At 36.5% G+C, this 27,583-nt stretch overlaps 3 non-coding genes across 3 annotated transcripts; 2 read left to right on the top strand and 1 right to left on the bottom strand.

The window, feature by feature from the left end:
• Window positions 1-715: 715 nt before the first annotated feature.
• Window positions 716-788, bottom strand: Trnar-acg (transfer RNA arginine (anticodon ACG)). The gene has a single exon. It is a non-coding gene; the product is annotated as a tRNA-Arg (tRNA).
• An 11,705-nt stretch (window positions 789-12,493) lies between these two features.
• Trnas-aga (transfer RNA serine (anticodon AGA)) lies at window positions 12,494-12,575 on the top strand. The gene has a single exon. It is a non-coding gene; the product is annotated as a tRNA-Ser (tRNA).
• Window positions 12,576-20,966: 8,391 nt separating this feature from the next.
• Window positions 20,967-21,039, top strand: Trnar-acg (transfer RNA arginine (anticodon ACG)). The gene has a single exon. It is a non-coding gene; the product is annotated as a tRNA-Arg (tRNA).
• The last annotated feature ends 6,544 nt before the right edge of the window (window positions 21,040-27,583 follow it).

Here is a 27,583-nt window from a genome sequence, read left to right as displayed (position 1 = left end):
GTATACTTTAAAACATTACCATCTCTCAAATATAAATTACATTAAATACGCATCAAAATTATCTGCTAGAGTCGGATCAAACTCTGCATGCCATTTGTAATGGCAAAGTGTGGCAATGCCAAATTGTCAAATTTCTTTAAAAATATTACATTTATAATGACACTCTCTCACTTTGATGTATTCAAGTCGTTGCAAAAAGTTAGCTTAGACGGACTCCATGTATAATTATTATCTAAAAAGTCGGTCCCCAAAGTCATTAGGTATTTGACGTATTATTTTTTTAAAAAGCCGGTAAGAAACTGACACGGGTTTTGCTCATGGAGCCGAGAGATCACGCGATTGCATCACGGCCAATTATCGCGACTACAATCTACAATATTTGGTCAGCTGCGTGTATATCATCATAATTTAACAAGTACCACGCCTCATACGCTAAACTCGTCTCTCCAACATCAGTAATAAAGACGTTTTTTGTCGACACACACATTGGAATTCGCACCACTATCATTTTGAACTCTATCATTGAAGCCATAAAGTATATTTTATTATGCTCTACCTTATAACTTTATTAAATAAAACGCTTGTTCGCCAAACATTAACGCGTAGCCATCGCACTCGTAATAGATGAGTAAACAAAACGACTAATTGTTGAAGACAGGTAAAAAAAAAGAAAATCCGTGGAAAATTCTACTTACAAAATTAAAAAGATTTTCCGCGACCCTGCCAGGATTCGAACCTGGAATCTTCTGATCCGTAGTCAGACGCGTTATCCGTTGCGCCACAGGGCCAGGTTAGTAAAGTTTTAAATTATGTAAGTTCGTTTCCGAACGGCTCACTTCTATTCTAATAAAAATATTACCGATGAACCCAATTGATACAGTCAGCAACAGAAGTTGCTAAGCGGGCGAGGTGTTCAAAGTTACCTTGACACGTTCTTTTCTTATTCTCTTAATAATGCAGTCGCGCCAAGATCATTTTGAACACCTCGCCTCGCCCGCTTAGCAACTTCTGCTGCTGACTGTACAAGAGAATGGGTGGACGATCATGTCTCATAAACCGTAACCTAATAACACCTACATCTACGTCACCTACTAAACTCCTACAAACTTTACACTCGCCATAAGATATATTTTAAATTACTCTTAAGGCTCCGTTAACGATTTTAGAGCAAAAATGTAAAATTGATAGATTTAGTCGTAGAAATTGTACTCCTTTTGTTACGTAATATCTAAATAACAAGTATTGGTTTCTATTAACACGTCTTCTCATCTTGCCTTTTAATTAATAATAAGGTCCCGAGCGTGCGTCACCGGCAATATATGACGAGAAGGGGCAGTTTTTAAAAATTCATCAAAAATTTATAGTTATAAATTATTAAAAATTATGTATAAGAACAGTTTCAAGAAATGTTGTAAATTGTTTAAGTATTAAAATTACGTTGAAATTAAGTCGATTTTCACGAAAAATGTTCACTTGTTTTGAAGTAATTTCTGGTGAAAATTGATTTCGTCTAACTTTTTTTTACTCTTGTTCAATATCATATAACAAAAATGTAGTCTATGCATGTTGGAGTACAGGATATGTGTAATACAAAATTACCATTTTTAGCAGTCCAAACTTTACAAAATTTACAAATAAGATCGACTAAATCAGTGCTTTACGCGCGTTTACCTAAACGTTCATCAGAAAAAAAATCATTATGTACTAATTCAGTAAGTCAGTTTTCAAAAAAATGATCTGTACAAGTGCAAGATAAGAAGACGTGCTAATAGATACCAGTACTTGTTATTTCTATTACGTAACAAAAGGTGCACAATTTCATTGACTAAACCTATCAATTTTACATTTTTGCGACTAAAATCGATACCGGCCTCTTAAGTAGTTATTTATTCGTATTTTTCGTATCTATACATGTTTAAAAATGAAAGGTAGAGTGGAGAAAGCTGACCCTTAATTGCATGACGGATAATAAACTTAGCTGCTCTAACAGAATATAGTTTCATTTATTTTTTCTGGAAATTCAAACTATAAAATATTACACAATAGGTAACCAATTCAATATAGTGATCTCTAAAAATAATAGATATGTAGGTACTTAATAGTACTTAAGTACCTAGAACTAATAGCAGCTAGCTAGCAGTTGAAATCATCGCCTTGGGCTGGTGAAGTAAAAATTATACACCGGATATAAGCACATCACATCATCGCTATCACTATCACTATATAGTATAAAACAAAGTCGCTTCCCGCTGTCTGTCTGTCTGTCTGTATGCTTAGATCTTTAAAACTACGCAACGGATTTTGATGCGGTTTTTTTTAATAAATAGAGTGATTCAAGAGGAACCCGTGCGAAGCCGGGGTGGGTCGCTAGTGCTCAATAATTTTAAATTGAAGGCATCAGTTTTATTGATAACTACTAGATACAGACTACAGTTAAGACAAGCTACAAGTTTTCACAAAAAGTGGTGACGCTGACGCCATCTCTTTTTTTGATCTGTCTTTATTAGAAATCTACCTAAACTTGAATGAAGTGGCTTCTCTTACTGCGTAGTAAGAATGTTGTTGTTTGATGAACGATAGCGTATCTCCTGATAGTGATAACACCATCAAACAGGTGTGCCTCTAGCCGTACCGGCCTAATGCCTTCTTTTCTAACTTTTCGGTACACTTGCACTATAGCTTCGTATATTTGGGTTAAAGATATTTTTTAAAGTTTATAGGTATAAAATATTAATCGATACCGCAGAAATAAACCATGTAAAGAAAAAACAACATGATCGAAAATCTATGGAATCTATGAAATAAGTAAGCGGATGATTTTACTAACTAAGCTCAGTAGAACCATTTGGCTCATAGCTCATAACACGTGCATGCTAATTAGGTACTATGTACCATAAAAGTGATTACTGATTGTTTGCTCGGTTCATTAGTTTACCGGATACCATTGTCCTGAACGCTGGCATCCCGGAGTATCCGGCTTACCGCGTGATAACGGCACAGGTGGCAGGTGTTCTTATCGCGTCGCACGGAAACCGCGGCGAATCGCGACTCGCGACACGGGAAATGCGTGACTAGTTGACTACGCTGAAGGGCTTGCTAGCATTCCAATGTAAAACTCCCTCTATTCATACTAGCACTACTATTCGTATGATTCGTTGCATCACTAGATAAAACTAGCTGTGCAGTCACCTTCAGTTCCCGTATTTCGACCCAAGGTTGTAATATTTGCGTTAAACACGAAAATAATAATACATAAGTATAAAAATTTGAAAATCCTTCATGCAATTCGAATCGATAAAACAGTTCTCTAAAACAACATTAAAAAATACTTACTTTAAAAATATACCGTTCTTGTACAATGTCATTTTACGCTGCTTTCCAGAGGACAGTAATCCTAATTGCGATTTCGTACACGTTCGTGTTACCTGACGCGACGTCATGTACCTAGTCATGTTTACTCGGCATCCACCCAAGCGCTGTGTTTATTTTACTTTGTTAGTTCAGTGCTGACCTTCTACGTGAAGCCAACTAGTAAAATGCTAACTATTAAAATCTAACAACTTCAAAATTCGCCAAGCTGCTTGGGCTGCAAGTTGTGCTACAAACAGAAACTGTAAAATGTATATTTCAGTAACTAAAAACATTACGACAGTTGCGACTTTCAGATAAACAGAGACATACAGTATGTCTATTAGGTACTACTTATTCGTTTTGTGAAAGTTTGGAATCATCGAAACACGGGGCCGACTGAAAATACAAAGTTATTAACCGTATGGTGGTTGGTTTTCGTAAAGTACTTAATCTATCTAATTTGTAAGTTTTGTGATATGACGGTAATGTGTCGGTTTATGGGTCAGCCAAGCGTAGCTATCGGTATCAGCTATCAGCGCTATCAGTTTAGTGCGCTCATACCGGCAAGTGCAAACACCTGCGGCACCTGACACGCCAGACCGCTATCTTAGAAGCACTACCTACGATATCATATCACTAACGGTTCTGGTTAATCCATAAATAAAAGATTAAATCGTTACTTCGTAATCGTTATTTCGGTATATGGTGGTGGTATCTTGCTGTATTAACATCTTGAAACGTCTTAATATCGCTTTCTGTTGCGTAAGAATACTGTCCAAACTGTTACACTTCGCATCGGATGAACGTGAATGAACCTTACTTTTTGGGTTTTAAAGATAGACCAACACGCGTATGGTCCGTCTGATTGTGAGCGGTTACAGTTCCATTTCGAAAGGGGTGTCACTTTCGACACTCAAGTTACAAATTGATAGATTGCAGTTGTTTCCCATAGGTTCAATGAAATTATGAAATCCACCAAACCACTGGCTAGCAGTAACTTTAGTTTGCTAAGGCCATGCACAGCTATAAACGAGAGGCATAACTAGGCGCCGCGGTTGTAAGCATAACAATACCCGCTGTAAGATGACCGCACGAAACAATAGCCACGCAATTCGTGGACTAAACAATATTCAACTTTTGTTATGCAATGCACGATCAAGATAGCATTTCTTTATTTATGCAACTCCGATCAATGTAATATGAACTTTATATATAAGTAAATGACTTTCAGGAATTTCAACACTATGTAGAGTCGGAAAGGAAAAAATAATGCTTGCAAAAAAGATATGCCTACTTGTTATAATGAACTAAAGGCAAGTAATCACAACACGAAATCTAAGTATTGCGCATGTACAATAGATGACGTACGAATGCGTCGGCGTACGTGTCCCTAATATAAAATTCCAAAGGATTAGATTGAAGAATGTTGCGTTTATTGTTTTCCGCGATATCATCTATAATCTTTACCTAACGGTGCCAAGTACGGGCAGGTGGCTCAGTAAAATCATACGTGTAATCGCAAAAAACACTTCAAGTGCGCGTAAAACGATACCGATTAGCCCACACAGTAAGCAATTTATATATGTACCTACATATAAAGTAGCACAATGGGATTATATTAAATTATAATACGGGTTTAATTTCCTAAAAATACTTCGCATTCCTAACAAATATATCGCTATATGGTTGGTTGCGACATCACCTTTCTTCACAAAAGTAACCATGTGATAGTTCTATCGCATTGCAGCCATGTTTAGGTTCCGTCACTTTCGCGAGACAAATAGGGCCCCAGTTCTCATCACTCAGTAAGTCAGTACACAAAAAATACCAAATATTTATTGTGGGTATAGCTATACGACTACGATACGAAGATATTACGATAGTTATGCTTTATACCATATACCATTAATAGCTTATTTCCAAACAGTTCTCCGTCACAAGAACGGCAATGAAGGTAATAGCGCAGGGGCACGTCACTCGCCTCTCGTTAACCTTTCACGCTACCAACTTATATATTATTCATACTACAATATGACTTTAGTGGACTAACTTTGCATTTAAGGTAGCTTATTTAGTTACAATTTCTGTATATCTACTTCACGAATATTTTTATCTTTCAATTACTTACATTTTAATTTTACTGCTTCTGAAATGAAACTGAAATAGAACAGGTTTTTTTTAAATAAAGATGTTTAATTATTTTCTCATTTCTCTTTTTTTCATATAGCGTATCAACTATCAATCAACACACAACAAAAATTGCGCGTGTAGCATGCCTAGGCTTAAAATTTTTGATTAGTTATTATTTTTGTATATGGGTATAGTTTTGCACATAAACAAACTTCGGGAAGTTTATGTATTTATTTAAATAGTTGGTAAAGTATTCGTTTACTACTAGTATTATATTACTTAAAACCCCAAAATAATGTAGATGATCATATTATATGGTTTAAAATTGTTACATAATTATTTGCAAAGCAAAAGTCACGTCAAGATTGTTTACACTTTTTCTAATGCTAAAAAAGTATATTCTCTATTTTTGATTAAAACTTCTTTTGTAGATGAAGTTTATTAACACACACAGTCACTGGTAGTAATTTGGAAAGTGTAATGAATATTTGAAAGTCAGTAAAGTACCCGTAGCGAGCAACCCGCCCGCTTTAATATTGAACGAGTGTAAAGGGCATCGCGCATATTTCCCTGGAGGCCTGTGTTTACTGTTTACCCATGTTTGCTACGAGCTATGCTAATGCTTTATTTTAGTGCTTTGAATTAACATTGTGCTGTTGTTATGATAACGTAACTCAATCGGGGCTTAAGTGCAGATCGATTCAATAATTAAATTAAGTACCTAATTACAATTTTAGGTAATTAAAGGTCAAGTAGGTTTCTTAAAGACTCCTTGTCTCTAATAAGTCTATAGAACTTACAGAATTTTAGAAAACAAATAATACATAAACATAAATAAATACTTTATTAGAGTTGTTAGTGTTATACCTCATTGCGTGTATTTATGAGCTCATGCACGTTCCGATACAGTTAGCCGCAGCGGAAGTGATGCCCCAGTCACCTCGGCATTGTGTGCAGAACCGCATTATCTTTTATAAATACACCATACCTACTACCAGACCGTTTATTACTGCCGCTTACCGAGCGCGGGCACTTGGGTACGGGAACCAACGTTATGTGATCTCGAAATCCGTATGACTTTTAAAAGAGCAATGATGTTCAGCGATAAAATATATCAAAGTATTCAAAGTTAAACATGAATTACTTACAAAATATAAATTTGTAGCGTATCAAAAATAAAATAAACCAATGCCTTATGCTAATTGCTTCAAAGACAGAAGATAACAATTCTCTGATATTTCGTAGCCTGAAAAATCTGGTACATGCGCCACATCCGACGCGACGCCTATAGGATCGTGAAAAAGCCCTGTACTAGTGTACAGGGCTTTTTCACGATCCTACTAGTGTCACGATCAAACTAGTGTTTGCAGTTGCATGTGTTGCGGATTACGATTGAAACATCCTCGCGACATACTATTACTATTATTTTTTATTATTCTTTAAATTTTGTTTGTATACACTTGACGATCTTTTTGTGAATTTCTGCTTTTTTTTAAGGAAGGTACATAACATGTAAATTTTCAATCAGAAATAAATATTATCTATCTATCTATCTATCTATCTATCATATCAATGTACATCCAAGGTATGGTTGGACCAGATCAATACAGTGTTGCGAGTCGATGCTTGTTTTAATGTTGTTTTATATGTATAAATTAGTCTTAATTTAATTTAATATAGTCGTTATGTTGTATCTTCCTTCTGTGTAACTTTTATTTTACTATTTGTTCACTTTACGTTATTTGATGTCTTTTTCTTCTTGTCTGTTACCCTCCGTGATTCTTCTCACTTGATGGTCTCATCGGAAGACCAGCGCTGGAAGCCACCAGCAACATGCTGAGATGAGGCCATTTCGTGGCACTTTAATCTTATTTTGTGTTTCTTTTATATTATGTATTGTCTGTGCTTACGAATAAATTATATTCTATTCTATTCTATTCTATTCTATCAGTGCTTCATTACTATTAGGTACCTATAATGTAGTTAATAGTTGGTAGGTAGTGTAGTAGTTGGTAGATAGGTATATATAAGACACACCGTGTGACGGAAAACCCATTGTTTATTACTAACAATACCGATAGTGCGGTAAACCTGTTATGAATCTCTTCGTTGTGGAGTAGGTACAGGGAAAAATTGTATAATGTAGTATACATATAATTTGTATGCATAAACAGTTAACTGGTTATGTATACAATACCTATATACTTAATAAAGTTTTGCCCAGTTTTCTCCTACCACTACGCATAACATCCGTAAGGACCGTAAGCGATGTTGAAAAACCATTTGATTTGAATTTGATTGCGCGAAAATATCAAAATACCGTATATTAGGTAATTGTATACAATTGAGAGCGTTTTCTAATGTTAGTCCATGTTTGTAAGGAAGATGTACAACACGTTTCGACATCCACAACATTTTACCTTTAGGATCTGATCTACCAGGGTCCCTTTATTTGTGAGACCTTTTAAACCTTCATTTACTTTTTATGCATGCCTTAATAAATGTATGGATATGCATTATAGAGCTAAATACCTGGAAGCATAAACGCAGTCCCTCATTTCAAATGGAGCTATAAAACGGATAAACGGATTAACTGGCAAGAAATTAATACTCGTAGTCGTATTCACCCGCCGACACTCATTATTTTAACTTAAAACACCTTATACGCGAATGTAAGGTAAATCCAGTTTAAGCTGACCGCTAGAATTCATAAAAACTAGATGCGTAAATTATTGAGTTTTATAGTGGACCGCCTACGCCTGTAAAGACGCGTGAGGCACATTTGTGAAGCCCACGACTTGCAGCAAATGAAATGTACCTCACAATGCTCCGAATATAGAGCGCTTAGTTCATGCGACGTGTGAGGGACACAGCACTAGGTATTCTTACATTTTCGTCAACATTAATTTGCATAATGCTGCACCTGTCTTGTACACATGTACACTTATGCGCAGATATATATTTGCTTTGGTTTTTAAATAATTACATGCATAATTTCTTTGTTGGAGCTCGATATTGCAGTTCTAATTATCAAATTAGCATAAACACGGCCCCTGCTGAACAAAAGGCTGCACAAATAATTTAAACCTCGTGGATTGAAACCCTCGCAACGTTCATGATTCCACTTTTCGAACCACTCGCTACGTTCATGGTTCATAATTTTGGGATTTTTCGCTTGCTCGAGTATCAATATTAGCATGAGGGGTTAAATAAAATAACAACAACTGGGCAAAGTAAAAATAATAACTATATCATTCGAATCGAATTGAATTACGAGGGTAATTTGAGAAGTAACTTGTTTCGCCTATGTATAGATGGCGTTGGCGTCAACTCTGTAGGTATTGATTTAGTTTAGTAATTAAACATATTTAATATGTGGCGTCATGTCATTTTTGGCAGGAATTTGTCATTTGACAGTAGTTCAAACGAAACTGGTCTGAGTTACGCGGGAAAATTGAGAAAATTGGAATTCGTGGAGTTCTTCAATTCTTTTTTTTGGAAGGCAAAACTGTGAAACAAATCCATTAAAGGACTTTACCTACGTTGGGTAGTTCGTGTCCTTCCTAGGGAACGGTTTGACTTTGGGTAAATGAGTTTAAGCGAGGCAGGACACGCATTAAAGATGCACCTCGCCCTGGAGCCCCGAAAACAGCACTTTTACCCGAAATCATCGATAAAATTCATGATTTAGTTTTAGCCGACCGAAGATTGAAAATACGTGAATTAGCTGAAGCCACAAATATCTCTTCTGAGCGGGTGCATTTTATTTTACACGACGATTTGCACAATAAAAAGCTTTGTGTAAGGTAAGTGCCGCGATTACTGACTCCACAACAAATGCGTATTCGTATGTGAACATCTGATGAAGATTTGCAGGTGTTTAAAAAAATCCAACAGATTTTATTCGCCGTTTTGTCACTATGGATGAAACCTGGATCCATCACTACATCCCGGAGACGAAACATCAGTCGAAACAATGGGTTGGACATGGTGAGCCAACTCCAAAGAAAGCCATATGCATTCCGTCTGCTGGAAAGGTGATGGCGTCTGTGTTTTGGGACGCAAAGGGATACTTTTCATTGACTACCTGGCCAAGGGAAAATCTATAACTGAAGCATACTACGCATCACTTTTGGATCAGTTACAGGCGGCAATAGCTGAAAAACGTCCAGGTTTGGCAAAAAATAATGTGATTTTTCACCATGACAACGCTCCGGTGCATTCAAGCCGTGTCGCTGCACAAAAATTGTCGTAATTACGATTGGAACTTCTTCCACACCCTGCTTATTCACCAGATTTGGCTTCGTCGGACTATCACCTCTTCCCGAAACTGAAAACATTTCTCTTAGGGCGAAATTTTAAGTCCGATGAGGAGGTTATACGGGAGGTCAATGCGTATTTCGAGGCCCTTGAAGAGACGCACTTCCGTGAAGGCATAGAGATGTTGCAGACTCGTTGGGACAAGTGCGTAGAACTTCGGGGGGATTACGTAGAGAAATAAAATAATTACATTTGCAATATTATTATTTTTTGATATGAAACCAAGTTACTTCTCAAACAACCCTCGTAGTACAATTTCGACGATAAACTGCAAGAATATTAAGGTAGTACAAAAATTACAAATTAAATACCTAAGTCCCTATCACTATTCACTAATCTAGGCCACGTCATTAGGTACTTCTGCACTAAACACAACCATCCTTCCAAATATGTACTACGTAGTACGTACAATTTAATTAATGAATCACTAAATATCATATTGATTTAATTAATGACTGGTAAATATGCCCAGCCAGTCTCAAATCTTATCATCATTATTCATCCGTTCTAATAATCCGCAGATTACCTTCTATAATTACTTATACAATTGGGAAGGTAGACTAGGTAGGTACCTATTTGTACCTAACCCACCTACTTAATTAATATGCGCAGTAAAAATATTATGTAATATATATCTACTTGCTAAGCGGTGGTGGCCGAGTGGATATGACGTCCGACTTTCAATCTGGAGGTCGCGGGTTCAAATCCTGGCTTGTACCAATGAGTTTTTCGGAACTTATGTACGAAATATCATTTGATATTTACCACTAGCTTTTCGGTGAAGGAAAACATCGTGAGGAAACCTGCATACATCTGCGAAGAAATTCAAAGGTGTATGTGAAGTCCCCAGTCCGTATTGGGCTAGCGTGGGGACTATAGCCCAAGCCCTCTCGCGCATGAGAGGAGGCCTGTACCCAGCAGTGGGACGCATATAGGCTCACATTATTATATATATTATATTCTATTAATATATATCTACTTACCTACGAAATATATAATATAAATAAGTACCTATAGATACCATTGCATTTGAAGGAAGGTAATTGATGTATCGTTTTAAACACATGTAAGTACATATGTAAAATATAAATTTTCTCTAAGAAAAAGAAAGCCGCGTATACTGTGCATATTTTTTTAATGGTTTGTTTTATGAGAGTTGGATGTCAATATTTCACACGGTCAAAAAGTAATAAATGTAATAATTTATATAAATTTACGGTAGACAGCAACATTTTTGGCTTATCATTTAACTACCTAAATTAAGTAAAGCGTAAGCGGTGCCGTCATATAGCGGCCGTCTCTATTAGAAAAAACACAAAAGATAAGCTTGATATATTCATGAATGACATTCCTGTGCCGCAGGTTAACGAGGTTAAGTACTTAGGATTTATTATAGACTCAGGACTATCATGGTCAGCCCATATAGAAAATACTTGTAATAGGCTCTCCTCGGCGTGTTATGCGTTATCCAGATTGACCCATAGCCTCTCTGAGGAGAACCTAAAAAAAGCGTACTTTGGATATTTCCACTCCATACTAATATATGGAGTGGACCTATGGGGTACTGCTGCAGATCGCGATAAAATATTTAAGTTACAAAAACGTGCACTCCGCATAATGGCACAAAAACCTCAAGACCATCCGGCGAAGGAACTGTTCATTAAATTCGAAATATTAACGTTGCCTAGTGTATATATTATACTTGAAGCATGTAAATACGCAAGACGGAACCTTGCCTCGCTGCCTACCAACGGGCAGATGACGGGCACTGTGACGCGCAGGCGTGACCACCTGCGGGTGCCCCCGCGCCGGCTCGCCAAGTCAAATAAAACCCTGGACGTACTCGGGATAAAAATATATAACACATTGAATGATGATATAAAACAAAAACAAACCGATAAAATGTTTGTTAGGAAACTAAAGGCTATATTAATACAATTAGCTTGTTATAAAATTAATGATTTTTTCTCCGATTACAAGTCATTGGCCCAATCATAAATTAGGAAATAAAAACTGATGTTATTTAATAACATGTTAAGTTAAACTAAGTTTAAAGTGTTTGCAACTTTGTATAATATCATAATGTACCTGCTATGACGTGTAAATAACTATTTATCAATAAATCATTATTCATTATTCATTATTATTCATACAAAATATTTGCTTAGCGGGCGAGATGTTCAAAATAATCTTGATGCGACTTTACTGTTACGAGAATAAGAGCGTGTCAAGGTAATTTTGAACACCTCGACCACTTAGCAACTTCTGCTGACTGTACCTAGGTACATAGTTGGTAATGTAATGTTGGTATATCTCGGTTAAACCATATCCGCGTTGTCACAAGTCACGACCGAAGATTAATTTAGCAGTTAAACATGTTTACCTCCGTATGTCATGTTCATAATCATAAAACCGCACTTCGCTCAAAACGAGGATTTCATGGACCATTAAAATTGTTTTATCTAACAAAATATTTAGTAGGTCAATAAAGTATGAAGTTGAAATTGTACGCATGACGTACTCATGTTGAATTTAAATAGATTTTACTATTCGTATACTCGTATTTACATACAAATGTTCGTCAGTTTCTTCGTCTTGAAATCTTTTGTCTTTATTTATTAAAAAGAATGAGCAGAATACACACGATTCACCGTGTTTAAGCTAAATAATATTTTCGTCCGCATTGTCATCAGCAGTCGTGGCCGAGCGGTTAAGGCGTCTGACTAGAAATCAGATTCCCTCTGGGAGCGTAGGTTCGAATCCTACCGACTGCGAACTTTTTGCTTTTATTTAAAAACTGTTTTTTTTTCGGTTGTATTTAAAACTGTAGATTTTTTTTGTAAAAGTTGTTTATAGTGCTAAATTATAATTTAAAACTATCAGAGAGTTGACGTTGGTATGGAGGCCTCAGCGTCCGACGAACTTCATCAACGTATTTTTTATTTTTTATTCATATTTATTCAAACAGCATCCTAATAAATTACGCAGGTCCCGATCTCATTTTCGTGGTGCAACATAAACAACGTATTGATCGCGGAGATGGCCGGCACAGACAGGGCAGGGTCTCATTAAGGAGTGCACGTGCGCCGCCTACGGCTGAGGTCGCCGACGACTAACGAGTATTCGCCAATCATGTTCTATAAATGGACAATTCATGTTCATAAATTGCGACATCAAAAGAAGTTTGCATTCGTCACGACTCTTATTAGGTATGTATTTTTTTGTGGGATAGTCTCACGAAAATGTGTAACGTACCTACATTAGGATTTTGTGTCTTACATGCTTCAAGGAGCATAACTTGCTGGTTGTAAATATAAGTATATAGTATAGGCGATGAAGATTGTCAAAGACTTTGAATTTTTGAGGAAAACGGGAAATTCTTAACGGGAGCTGGAGCCGATACTGCGGTGGTTCAAGCGAAATCTTAAGAGAATTGTATAGTTACTCGCAGGTGACTTACTTACCCCGTTATTATGCGGAATAATAAATTAGAATCGTTTCTTTGTGTATCTTGCGGTAATTAATTTTCAAGAGTGAAGTCAGTTGTCAGTCTGTAAATATGTCATCGTCACGTCTCGGTGGCCAGTAGTCTAGTAGGATAAATGACTGAATATTTACATGTAACATGTAGTAGGTATAGGTACTAGAAGGACTACTACAGGTTTTAGAATTTTATTGACAAAAAGGTACTTCCGTTGCGTATCCTATACGAATAAAATGTAACCTTCGGGGACATATAGAACAAAATTATCACAATAAGTCTGCTTAACCCCACTATCATAATGGGATTAAACGCAAAGACAACACACTATCAGTGTATAAAAACACAATGTCGGCTTGAAATGAAACACTAAACCGCATTAGCCTCGGCCAACTGGCACCCCTGTAACTTCTCGCCGGATTACGACTCTGTACCAGGGATTTAAGGTTTCATTGCTTTCGTGCCGCCCCCTGCTTTTCTTTGGACTCTCGGACCCCTACTATGAGATTTCGTTCGAAATAGTCTAACAGGATGACTCTTAAACGGGCCTGTCCATCAGGCACAAAATAATCTACGCCTTTTATTAGTGATTCAGATAATATGTATATATTTGTATAAAATAAAGCGCAGATCTAAATTTAATGCCTGAAGGGAATTTTTCCCGTTAAGTATGTATGTTTATACGAGTATGCCCACAATACCCAGCATATAATTTGTATGTAATAAAACGTATTCCTTAATACGTTCCTTCTATTTTAATACGTTCGACCCACCGTTTCCATTACAAAACATTTAATTTCAGTTATACGGAAATGTTCAATTAAGTTTAATATTGTGACTAATTTAATTTTATGTGGACGTAACGAGCATTCTCTGGTTAAAGATGTCGAAGAATGTGGCTACTTAATGTGGTGCACTAAAATTCTTACTTAATATGCGTTACTTACTGAGATATCTCGATGTAATCTTGATCTCATTCACTAGCTGTGGTAGAGGGCGGAGGAGCTTGGTTGTTACGAATATTCATGACTTTTACCGGCCACTTCGCCATAGATAGACCAGTATACATCTGAGCTTTGATTACACATAAGTGTTTAAAATCTGAAGGTCTAGTTGTGTTACAGATGTACAGATATGAGATGCCATTCGCGATCGTGAATAGTTTAGGCTTCGGAGTCAAGCGAGGGGACCAGACGGAGGGGGCGAAGCGAGCCGAGACCTCTAATGTACAAATATTGCGGACGAAATGAATATATTCGCCCCTCAGCTCGACAAGTGCACGTTTTGATTAAGTCACCCGATATGAATGGATGGACGGCGTAATGGGAAAAGATTGTTCAGTTCAGTGATGAAAAAATGTTTTATGGGATTTTCTTGCGAGATTACTTTTATGTTTTTATATATGTACTTTCTTTTTTATTGCCAATTAATGTATTTTTTTGTTGTTAAATTATTACTTACCTGTATATTTGCTTATTGCTTAAAGGTAACATTCCATTTCCGACTGCAGCTGCACTACTGCTCCGACACTACTGCAGCGGCCTGAAAGCGTCGGTGTTATTGTCAATTTCCATAGTAAAATGAATGACAATACCGAATATTGGTAGCTGTCTTCGACTGCCTCTGACTCTCGTAGAAAGGCAATCTGGTCTTGTTTTTCGTTAGCATGTAGCATTATCGTAACTTGCTTTTTCTTATAAAATATACGAAAGTAAATTAGTATTTTTATTTATACATCTGACACTGACATTGACAAGCAACTAACGAACGCTGCTGCGACTGCACGACGCAACAGCAGCAGTCGCCGACGCTATCGCCGCTGCAGTAATGTCGCACCAGTAACTTCGCAGCGGTAGTGCAGCTGCAGTTGGAAATGGACTGTCACCTTTATGATATCGAAAAATCGTACAGTATGCAGGTGTCCTTGAGCATAAATCATAAATTTAATATATATACAGTAGTTTCGGAGAAAATAGGTGGTGACAGACGGACAGACAGACGCACGAGTGATCCTATAAGGGTTCCGTTTTTTCTTTTGAGATACGGAACCCTAAAAAATAAATAAAGACAGACGCTAAGTTAAGACGCAGTCGAAGCCTGCTGCACAAACCTCGATGGACTTACTTACCTACAAATTATGTCAAGCTTGAGATAAAGATAAACACACTGGTCAGCGTTACTCAGTCAAATACAACATTTGTTCAGCTGCAATAAGCTCAAAGTAAAAACAGTTGTTCCTAAATGGCTAAAACAACGTTTGCACACAAATGTAGCCAGTTGTGCCGGTTGGAACCAATCCCGCATCATGTCCCTAGTGTCCCAATCTAATACTCCATATGGCGTTACACATTGTGCAAGCTACATAACCATTTACAGATGAACTCCGCGATGCTCCGAAGCCCCTCGCCAAGCTCTCTTCAAAGTTTAGAACAGGGGAGGGGAGGAATATCTCAATATAATGGATTAATATTCATAGTACTAAGGGCGGAAACACTGAAGCAACGACATATGCATGCATTAGGGATGATGAGTACGACATCACCAGCTTAATAAATACGGGCGCTAAATTAGAACGCTCCATTTATTGGCCACGGTATCATATCTAATGCTATGCTAATCAGTCTTAAATTATTACATATACAGCGGTCGAATAACAAACACGATCTTTCCATGTCAACAAATTTCTCGTATGACGAGTATCATGTTGTAAGAATTCCGCCATTCCGGCGCCAGTGAGTGGACAACTTGACACCGCCGCGGTAATGCGAGGCTTTACGTATGACCTGGTCGAGCAGGCCACCTACAATATGCTTCCTTATTGCGAGTCGATGCGAGCCCGGCCCTAGGTATTTACCACAAATACCACAATACCGTTACACCAATAAACGGAACTAGATTCGCAAGCAGTAACGTGTAGGTAAAATATGACGTAATGACTTAGGGAGGTACGTAAGCAATAATTATAATTATTATTTTTGATGAATCCTATTAACATACGAATCAGGTTTAATGTTAAGTTTTTAATTACCTATTCAATTAATTTTGGGTTAAAATAATAACTATGTTTCGGGGGAAGACAAGACAAATTTTAAAATGTAGAAACATAAAAAGAAAATAATGCTGTTAATTCTAACTAAAAGGCAAGGGGCAAATGAATCTAGCTTGGATTGATTTCGGTTAATGTGTTCACGAATAGTGATTCAATTAAGGCCTTAATATATACAAAGATATAGCTTAGAGAAGACATGATCCCTGATAATATTACTTAACACTGAACTTTTTCCCCTCGTTATTAGTCTGATTAAAAAACAAAGGTTGACCGCCATATTTATTTAAGTATTTTTTTATTCAACTCAAAACTCAAATTATTGTTTTCATTGTAGAAATATTTACACCGAGGTTGTAAGTACTGTAGAAGAGAACTAGTATTACCATAAAGGTTGTTTGGCTTAAGTCATGTTTGTGGTTCCCACAGGCGGCCCACGCATCTCGCACCTATTTGCCTCTTCTAAAAAACTGTAGCTTGAACTGCTTTTTTATGTTTACCTCTAATTTACGGGGTAATTACGGAACTGACATAGGACACGGGTCGGGTTTATTGCCGACAGTAGGTAAGGTAGGCGATGTAATCTATTCAAGCGCTATCAAATACGACCGCGGTACATAGAACTAATTTTAATTTGTCCAATATACTAAGGGTCCATTTCTCGGTCGGTATTGGCAAATATTATGAGTCCATTAAGCGTCAAATCGTATGGGTTTCTGTAACAACATAGAGAAATGAACTCCAGGTTCCAGCTGTTATAATATCTACCTACTGGAGCAAAAAAAATTGTCTTTGAAACGTTATAAGATCCATCCCTCGGATCCGTCCACATCGCACTGGCTTCATGTCAAACTCTTTCTGCGTGCAGGTAGCGCGCCTTTGGAACCGACTCCCCCTTATATATTAGGTATACCTATGTTTTATAGTATACTAGCGACCCGCCCCGGTTTCGCACGGGTAGTTCAACGAATTTTCACAAAATCTTTACAAATTATACACCAAAACCTTCCTCCAGAATCACTCTATTAATAGGTGAAAACCGCTTGAAACTCCGTACAGTAGTTTTTGAGTTTATCGCGAACATCCAGACAGACAGACGGTACGCGGCAGGAGACTAATGGCCATATTCGAACTTTAAGATACGTCAAATACTAGAGATTGAAACGATATGGATTGGAATGTCACTTTTGACACTTGTTGACACTGACATATCCATTCCATATCGTTTCAATCTCTAGTATTTGACGTATCTTAAAGTTCGAATATGGCCGTGATTCATTGTAAGTATATATTTTGATGTTCTTGCATGTACCTAGGTATATAAAATATTTTTTTTATTTAGCTTTGCGTTTTATATTTTGTTAGTAGTACCTAGTAGAATTAAGTAGCACCGCCCACAATGTCTCTGCTTTGCGTTAAGGTTGACTGGTAGACAATGCTTTTGGCATTAAGTCCGCCTTTCGTACGATACGTTTTTCTTTTGTGCAATAAAGATTAAGAGCCCGTTAACGATTTTAGAGCCAAAATGTAAAATTGATAGATTTAGTCGTTGAAATTGTACACCTTTTGTTTATTACGTAATATCTAAATAACAAGTATTGGTTTCTATTAGCACGTCTTCTCATCTTGCCTTTTAATAATGAGGTCCCGAGCGTGCGTCACCGGCAATATATGACAAGAAGGGGCAGTTTTTAAAAAATCCTCAAAAAATTATAGTGGTAAATTATACAAAATGATGTATAAGAACAATTTCAGGAAATGTTGTTAGATTGTTTAAGTATCAAAATGACGTTGAAATTAAGTCGATTTTCACGTTAAATTGTCACTTGTTTTGAAGTAATTTCTAGTGAAAATTGATTTCGTCTAACTTTCATTTACTCTTGTGCAATATCATATAACAAAAACGTAGTCTATTAAAGGTGGAGTACAGGATATGCGTAGTACAAAATTACCATTTTTAGCAGTCCCAACTTTACGAAATTTACAAATAAGATCGACAAAATCAGTGCTTTACGCGCGTTTACCTAAACGTCCATCAGAAAAAAAAAAATCATTACTAATTTAGTGAGTCTGTTTTCAAAAAACTGATCTATAAAAGTGCAAGATAAGAAGACGTGCTAATAGATACCAGCATTTGTTATTTCTATTACGTAACAAAAGGTGTACAATTTCATTGACTAAATATATCAATTTTACATTTTTGAGACTAAAATCGCGATACCGGCCTCTTAAATAGGTACCTAAATAAATGTACAAATGATAATTTAAAAAGTATACTGTCAATAAGCATAGTCAAGTCATTATTATATAGGTTTTTGAGCTCCTTCGATAGAAAACCCATCCGACTATATTCCTGTGAACACTCGAGCGCCCGTCGCCGTCGTCACGTCCTGGTCGGAGCTGTTCGCACTTCACACATCTCACCAGCCACTCGAGCACATTCCTAGAGAAAGCGTGTTATATCTGCAACCTTGTTGACAACTTGACAACTAACTTGAGAATATCTCATAATTATAAAAAATAGACAAAAAACGTAACACTTCTGAAGCAACACAGAGCGAAAATTCCTCCTGTCAGCATCTCATAAGTGGAGGATTATTCTTGATTAAGAATCATAAAACGATATTTTTACCCAAGGAAGTACGACCAGCCGACACCGACACTGCGCAGGCGACGACGCGTTGATGGCCTAGGACCTTGTCACACTCGTTTATACCGCTAATAACCTGCGTGAAAAGTTTTATAGTATGAAAAATAGCTCACCGCCGCTATTCCCGCTAATATGACAAGGGAAATCGTAAAGAATGAAATGTTGTAAGTGGAAGTGCTGAGAAAAGTTTATTTTGGTTGATTTTTGACTGGGACAAGAGTTAAGTAGGTTATGTTATGAAATTAGACTTGAATAGGTATTCATTCCATCAGAATATAAATAAGAAACGGGATTTCGAACCTGCTAAAAAAATACTGTAAATAAAAAAGCGGCTAAGTGCGAGTAGGACTCGCCCATGAAGGGTTCCGTAATTTATGACGTATTAAAAAAAAACTAGTTACTAGATCTCGTTCAAACCAATTTTCGGTGGAAGTTTACATGGTAATGTACATCATATTTTTTTTTTTTAGTTTTATCATTCTCTTATTTTAGAAGTTACAGGGGGGGACACATTTTACCACTTTGGAAGTCTCTCGCGCAAACTATTCAGTTTAGAAAAAAATGATATTAGAAACCTCAATATCATTTTTGAAGACCTATCCATAGATAGATAGATAGATACCCCACACGTATGGGTTCGATGAAAAAAAAAATTTGAGTTTCAGTTCAAGGTATGGGGTACCCCCAAAATTTATTGTTACTTATTTTTCTATTTTTATGTGAAAATCTTAATGCGGTTCACAGAATACATCTATTTACTTACCAAGTTTCAACAGTATAGTTCTTATACTTTCGGAAAAAAGTGGCTGTGACATACGGACGGACAGACAAACAGACAGACAGACATGACGAATCCATAAGGGTTCCGTTTTTAGCCATTTGGCTACGGAACCCTAATTATGTACAATCAAAAAGTACCTATTTATGTTATAGTTATTAATTTATTAATGAAAAACCGAGATGTGTCATACCGAGTAACAAAACAGATGAAACAGAAATGTACAACATGAAATGAAAGATTATAACATTTATTAACTATCCGGTGATTGTAGTTTAGTTTAGTTTAAAGCTAATCATAGTAATTTATTCATAAATTTCATAATACTTACATATTTTAAATATTACACGTCAAGATAAAATTAAATCATAAAATAACCATATTAGGTTAAAATTGTATTTATATTTACAGTCTTTACTATCATCTCGTCTCCGGTTCTAAGTGTTCAATTCCTGCTTATTGAGTTCCATTCTATTTCAAGGGGCGAATACCTATCGATATTCAAAGAACGTGTATCTCCATCTCTAATAATTATGATGAATAATAGTAGTTATAATAATGAACTAATATGAAAACCAACAACATTCTCAGATTCGCACTTTCCTTACAAAATGAATTTAATTCTTTGTAATGATCAAAAGTTTACAAATATGAAACGAAGTCCAGTGGCGCCATTCGGTTGGCGGGCGGCGCGCGCACTAACAAGGGCACGCGCCCGCACGCGACCTCTGTGTTCACTAATTAGTACCGCGCTCACGTGGCGCTAATCAACCCTTTTGTATCCACATGCACGCTTACATGGAACTATTGAAACTTACATCTTCATTAAGGAACCTATTCAAAATATTCAAATAGTAATACACTAATGGAACTGAATATTGACAAATAAAATAATAAAATATTATAACATAACTAAATAGTTTACTTGTTTCATGTTTGGTCTGTAATAATTACTAATAAACTAAAATAAGTAAGTAGGTGAGGGAACTAGGGCCCGTATTATACTGGAAGGCATTTCAATTAACAAAAAATATGTATCATATAAACTTTAGTACCATCTCATTACATACATGTACATATTTATTTTAATCTTCTAATTATCTACCTAACTGCCTACCTACATATTATGACTTATTTATTCTAAACAAAATTTTATTCGGAATTACTTATATACAGCACCCAAACCATAATTTCGATTCGTTTCTCAACTGGCCCTGTGGCGCAACGGATAACGCGTCTGACTACGGATCAGAAGATTCCAGGTTCGAATCCTGGCAGGGTCGCGATATACCTTTTTGTTTCTTTTTGTATTGTTACCATTTACCTCTACTCTACAGTATTAATTATGTGAAGAGTCCAAAGGGCAGCATATTAAAAACTCCTATCACATAATGGAACATGCAGGAATAACAACATTAAACCTCGTTTATTTTTAACAAAATTAGGTTATTTAGAATTAAATCAACATGTAATTATATTTTCACTATTTATTATTTAGGTGCCTATACATATCTTCATATAAAATATAAAAATGAACCTTTTTAAATCAGCTTTAAATTATAGGACTGTATTGCAATTAATTTCACCTGGCCTACTGTGTAATAAGTATGCTTTTCACTATGCTTATAAAGGCACTAATTTAATGTATACGCTTATTATTATGTATTTTATTTTCTGTAAACAACTTGTTTAAAATGCGCACTTAAATTACGTACCTACTCAAGTTTACATTATTTAATGCCTTGCAAAGCAATTGGGAACCGAAAGAAATAAAAGTTTTAAGTCGAAAATTTTCTGAACGATCGGATTAAAAAGTTTATTCACTTCAAATCGTAGGTAGCACTTAAGCCAACAAGTGATGTATGAAACGAATAAAATAAATAGGTACTCTCGTATATGAATAGTTAAATAGGCACACAGGTATGCACAAGAACAGGGGTGTCATCGCTGACCGAGCCCAGGCAACATTCAGGTTACCCAGTTATAGTACGATCTCTGGTTGAGCATAGTTGTTACACATTCAAGGTTACAATTATACTAGTCTATTTGACTCTTCCACCCGCCTGTGTTTTGTAAGCTGTGGAAATACAGAGGCCTGACTTATTGATCGCGGAGGCTCGAGCGACGACCCGACGCGACGCCCACACCCAACACTCCACATTTGCTCTCTTTAATCACTGCAGCTGGCTTTCTTACGATTTATTACAATTATTCACTTATCGACAACACAACTCGGTTAAACTGAGAGTTACATCACAAGATAAACAAAAACAATGCAATTAAGGATAAGTTCTAAGTTACTTATTTTTAGCCCGTTCAGCCAATCTAATCCAAACATGCTCATCCCTTTCGGAAATTTGGAGTGCTCAGCTAAAGTAGCATAAGAGAAGATATAAAATTCTATACGTTACATCGATACGACCCAGCTTTGGGTACTTATCAAATTCAAATGACTGGAAATAAATGAGTTTTTGTGTGGACTACTCAGAAACGAATGAGCTAATACTTGGAATGGTATCGGTTTCCTCCTTGCGAGTGTTATGTCTACGTCGACTAAGTCTATAGCATAACTCGCATATCGAAACCCATAAAAAAACAATGAACTGTTCAGTGTTCACTTTCAACCTACCTCTCGAATAATCTCACGCCCTTTTTAAATATTTGTAACCTATGACATTGAACACCGCAGAAACTGTTAAGAGGCTGCCAAAGCGACAAAAACTACGGTCACACAGTTTATCTGTTCAAGTGAAGTGTCAAAACATTTAGGGAATCCTTCTATCAGGATGATGGACTGGTGCTTGCAGATACGAGATGGCTTGTTTCTTTGTAAGATGTAAAAAATATGTCACATACATATGTTTCATGCTTGTTTATCGTTCTGAGATAAATATCTTATACCTACCTACTTGAAAAACAGCAACCACCAAAATATTTATGTAATGAATGAGTATTTTAATATTCAACTTTAAGACCGTTTCAATCAGGTCAGATCAGGATCCAGAATATTCTGAATGCCTTTGATTCTTCTGAAACCTATGCATTAGGTAGGTACCTATGTGAAAACTTAGATACCATCAACAACCAAAACTACCTTAGGAACGCAATGTGCATAATCCGCAAAAATTCACGTAAATACTCAATCTACAGTGGGAGTCTAAAATTCAGTAAATGAGCTACATGATACCAAATTGCGGACTTGCCGGACTTGACACACGTTATCCTGGTCCTATATATAGCCGCTATCGCGGGTCAAGAGCGCGCCTTCCGCCGATATCGTTATCGCTCGGTTATCGCCCAAATCGCGGGCGCAGCATCCACATCCCGCGTTATTTACGGCACCGCGACAAAAACCGCCTTATCGCGACCATAAATGGGTTTTTGTGTTAATGTTTACTGACATGATAAACAAGTCCACACGCCTGCACGTCTCTGTCTGTGGAATGTTAGTGCGAACTTAGTAGGTTAGTAATGTTAGTACACTTAACAAAATGAAGATATATGCTAATTGTGTAAAGATAACGGGAGAATTAACGGGAAAAAACTAACTCATGCCGTGTTACAAACTTACAGTCTACACATACGTATAATGTATGTTGAAAATACAAATTATGTAGACGTCGTGTTCCTATATCCCAACGTTCCTAAAAACTCGTTTAGATTGGCCCAGGAGCTGTGACAGGAAGCAAAAAAGGTCAGTAAAGTATGCTTTTGGTAGACGTCACGTCACGTGGCTAGCCTTAAACAGAGGTCTTCATTTTTAAACTATCTTAGTTTAAAAATGTAGACCAATTTCATGGCGGAGGGTAAAGTAAGATTGTCGGAATTCCGTGATCTGCATATTCTAGCTATAACAAAGAAATTTCGATTTTTTGTGTACGCATGGTCATCACATTTTTTTTTTCCTCAATTTTTTGTAAAGGTTCCCTAATTTCATAAATCCGTCACGCGTTTTTACAGCAAGTTTACCTTCAGATGATGTGGATGTGAATATTTGTGTTATCCGCTTCGCAAACATCCCGTCTGGTCAAATATTGGCCATGTGCGATGTGCGCCTGCGCCGCCGGACATCGCGAACGAGCGCTAAACGCGGCTTACAATCACCTCATCTCACTGTACACCACCACCATTACAATCATGAAACAGCCGAATTATACTTTTAAAAGCGGTTTAGACTAGGGTTTGCTCCCGGGAAATACCGGTACCGAGAGTACCGGGAATTCCCGGGATTTAGAGCCAAGCAAAGGACCGGGATTTCAAAATTAAAATCCCGGTACTCCCGGGATTTTCGGGACTAAAATTTCCGGTACAATATTTGACTGCTTTCTCTTACTTAGTATGAAATATCATGTTTTATAAAGAAAATAAATATATTTTATCAATCTAAGGCTGATGGTAATACTTTTACGGCTGACCTGAAAAAAAGTCAATGGGTTTGACAATGCCGACAATATAAAATTGCGTAATTTGATACTTTAAGGGCATAAATGTTTGTACGATAAATAATTTTATACGAACAATTAGTTTTTTCATATTTGTATACTAACTAGAAGCAAAAATAGAGACAATTTTGTAATTAATAAAATACTACTTTTAATTCAAATTCAAACATGGTATAAGAAACTCACATATGATAATGATATTTTAAATGAATTAATAATTCTGGCTGAATAATTTCTTGATTTGTCGTATTGATAGTTCTGTTATTATATGTTTGAAGGTCCACAGCCCATTTTGAACGCATGCGAAAATTATCATTTTTTTTTTCCTTTTTCACAAAACGTCTTGCATAGGTATTTAAAAAAAATGATGATATTACTGAGCCACAATTCAGTTTTTGCCAATCAACAAAGATAGTAAAAATATAATGTAGTTTATATTAATGATTGTGTGACTTAAAGACACATATTATGGTACAAAAGAAGTGTGTACCTTCACTGCGCTACTTTTTTATTGTTTTAAGAAAGATTCGTGGTCGTTTTACGCTTTTTTTAATGAAAATTGATGTGAAAACTGATTTTTGAAGGCAGTCCCGAAAGTACCGAAAATACCGGGAAATCCCGGTTCCATTTTTGCCCGGTACCGAAAATCCCGGTTCTTTTAAACAGTACCGGTTCTGCAATCCCTAGTTTAGACAGCAATTTCTTAATTAAAAACCTGGCACCTAAACACTACCGTTACCAAAGAACATGTTTCTCTCTAAAAGTTATCAATCTTCAAGGGTAAAATGGGAGCCTATTTATGTCAAATTATACAAATTAAGTAACATAATTATAACTGATGTAATCTTATGCTATATCGTGTAGCAAAATTTAAGAGTTCGTCACATGATACCCACACCACAGTATTTCTTGTGACTTTCTCAGGTTAAATAGGCCCCTCACGTTTTTAGCGTATTTGTGTTGTGTGTCATTACACACAACACAAATACGGTCACTGCCATTGCAGTGACCACTTTTTTATATAATTATACTCGGTTTCGTCCTCTATATTAGCATAAGAGACACATGTAGTATCGCGTAGCGCATGCCATTTCACACTATTTTGAGAATCATAAATTACTTTTTTTTTTTTTTTTGTAAGGTAGTTTGCCTACCAGCTCCCGTCTACCCGTACTTCATTCGCTTTTTAGTGCCCCGCCGTTTCACATCGTGCTCCCGTGTTAAAGTGATAAAATATCAGTGATTAACGTGTTAAAAGACCTCAACCACTGGGTGGGGGGTAGCATGTGGAGACCAGAAGGCAAGCGGTCCATGGAATGCAGACGAACGCAAAAACCATATAAATCAGCTAGAAATTATGGCTGCATTTATTGGTCTCAAAATATTCTCACGAAACTTGTACAATAAACAAATTCTTCTTCGCATTGATAATACCACTGCTATCTCCTACATTAATCGAATGGGAGGTATTCAGTTCCCTCATTTGACAGAAATCACAAAGCAACTTTGGCAATATTGCGAAACTAAAAAACTATTTGTATTCGCCTCGTATATTCGCTCTGCGGATAATCTTATAGCGGATCAGGAGTCGAGGCGTTCGCATCCTGATATTGAGTGGGAACTTGCTAACTACGCATTTCAAAATATTGTAAATGAATTTGGCTGTCCGAATATCGATTTATTTGCTAGTCGAATTAATAATAAATGCCCGATTTATATGTCTTGGCACAGAGACCCCGACGCGTATGCGATAAATGCATTTACAGTATCCTGGTCTAACTTTTACTTCTATGCCTTTCCCCCATTCACTATGATCTTAAAATCATTAAGAAAAATCATTAACGATAAAGCTAGAGGTATAATGGTGGTTCCACAATGGCCCACGCAACCGTGGTATCCACTTTTCAAAAGTTTATTGGTGTCAAAACTTTTAGTACTGGAAGCAAATAATAATCTAATTTTGTCTGCTACTTCCAGCCGCCGGCAGGTGCGCTCACAGACTACCCTGGTGGCAGGAATATTATCCGCGAAGCGATGCTAAGAAGAGGTGTCCCACCATCTTCTACACATATCCTGTTGGATTCTTTATCTAATAATTCATACAAGCAGTATGAAGGGTGCTATAAAAAGTGGTTCGTTTATTGTATAGAGAATAAATTGAACATTTATGATGTATCAATTCCAGAAATCATACGATTTTTAACAATTTTGTTTACTAATGGTGCCCAATATGGAACATTAAATTCTTATAGATCTGCCCTCTCGTTGATTGCTAATGAAAAAATCTCAGATAACGATGATTTAAAGCGATTTTTTAAAGGAGTATTTCGCTCTAGACCTCCACTTCCTAAATATAACGAAACCTGGGATCCATCAGTCGTGTTAGATTTTTTGGAAAAATGGTATCCCAATGAAGACTTATCTCTCGAGCAGATATCTAAAAAGTTAATAACACTTTTGGCTCTCATAACAGCTCATAGAGTACAAACGCTGGCTAATATTAAAACATGCAATATTGAAAATTGCTCAGATAAAATTAAAATTAAAATTCCAGACCTCATTAAAACTTCGCGAATTGGTTCTACACAACCATTACTGGTCTTGCCCTTTTTTAATGAGAAACCAGAGATTTGTCCGGCACGAACAATTAACTCATATTTACAAAAGACTAAAAATATTAGAAATCAAGCAGAATGTCTTTTTATAAGTTTTAAAAAGCCCCATAAACAAGTCGGTACGCAAACATTAAGTAGATGGGTTAAAAATATTTTAGCCTTAAGCGGAATTGATACGTCATCGTTCACTGCGCATAGTACCCGGCATGCCGCCTCTTCCGCTGCTCTGAGATCAGGTGTCAGCTTAGATAAAATACGCAAAACTGCGGGCTGGAGTTCTACCTCGCAAACATTTGCCAAATTTTATAATCGCCCTGTTATTGATCCAAATGATGATGATTGCTTTGGCTTAACAATCATGAAAAGTTAATTATATTTAAATGTCAACTAAATCTTAAAGATTATATTAAGTAGGTAATGTAGATTATCTCTTAGTCAATATATACCTACCAAAAATCAATGTATACATGTATACATCTACTTATAAAGTAAATCAATAAAAGATGATTTATGAGTACCTTAAGGTATTTCATTCCATTATTACTCATACTTTTACGATCATTGTCTCTAAAAGTCTACATGTGTCTCTTATGCTAATATAGAGGACGAAACCGAGTATAATTAGAGATTAAACGAACTTACCTGTAAGTGAAGTTCTATCCTAATTATGCGAAGGTTTCGTCCGAAGATATTAGCAACCCCCCCTCCGCATTGTGTAATAGCATACACCCCATTGATCGTAAAAATATGATAAACCTGCTGGTAGCTAT

The sequence above is a fragment of the Cydia amplana genome, chromosome 11 (assembly GCF_948474715.1).
Source record: "Cydia amplana chromosome 11, ilCydAmpl1.1, whole genome shotgun sequence".
NCBI lineage: Eukaryota > Metazoa > Arthropoda > Insecta > Lepidoptera > Tortricidae > Cydia > Cydia amplana.
The sequence above is the reverse complement of the archived record's forward strand: the minus strand, read 5'-3'. Positions and strand labels throughout refer to the sequence as shown.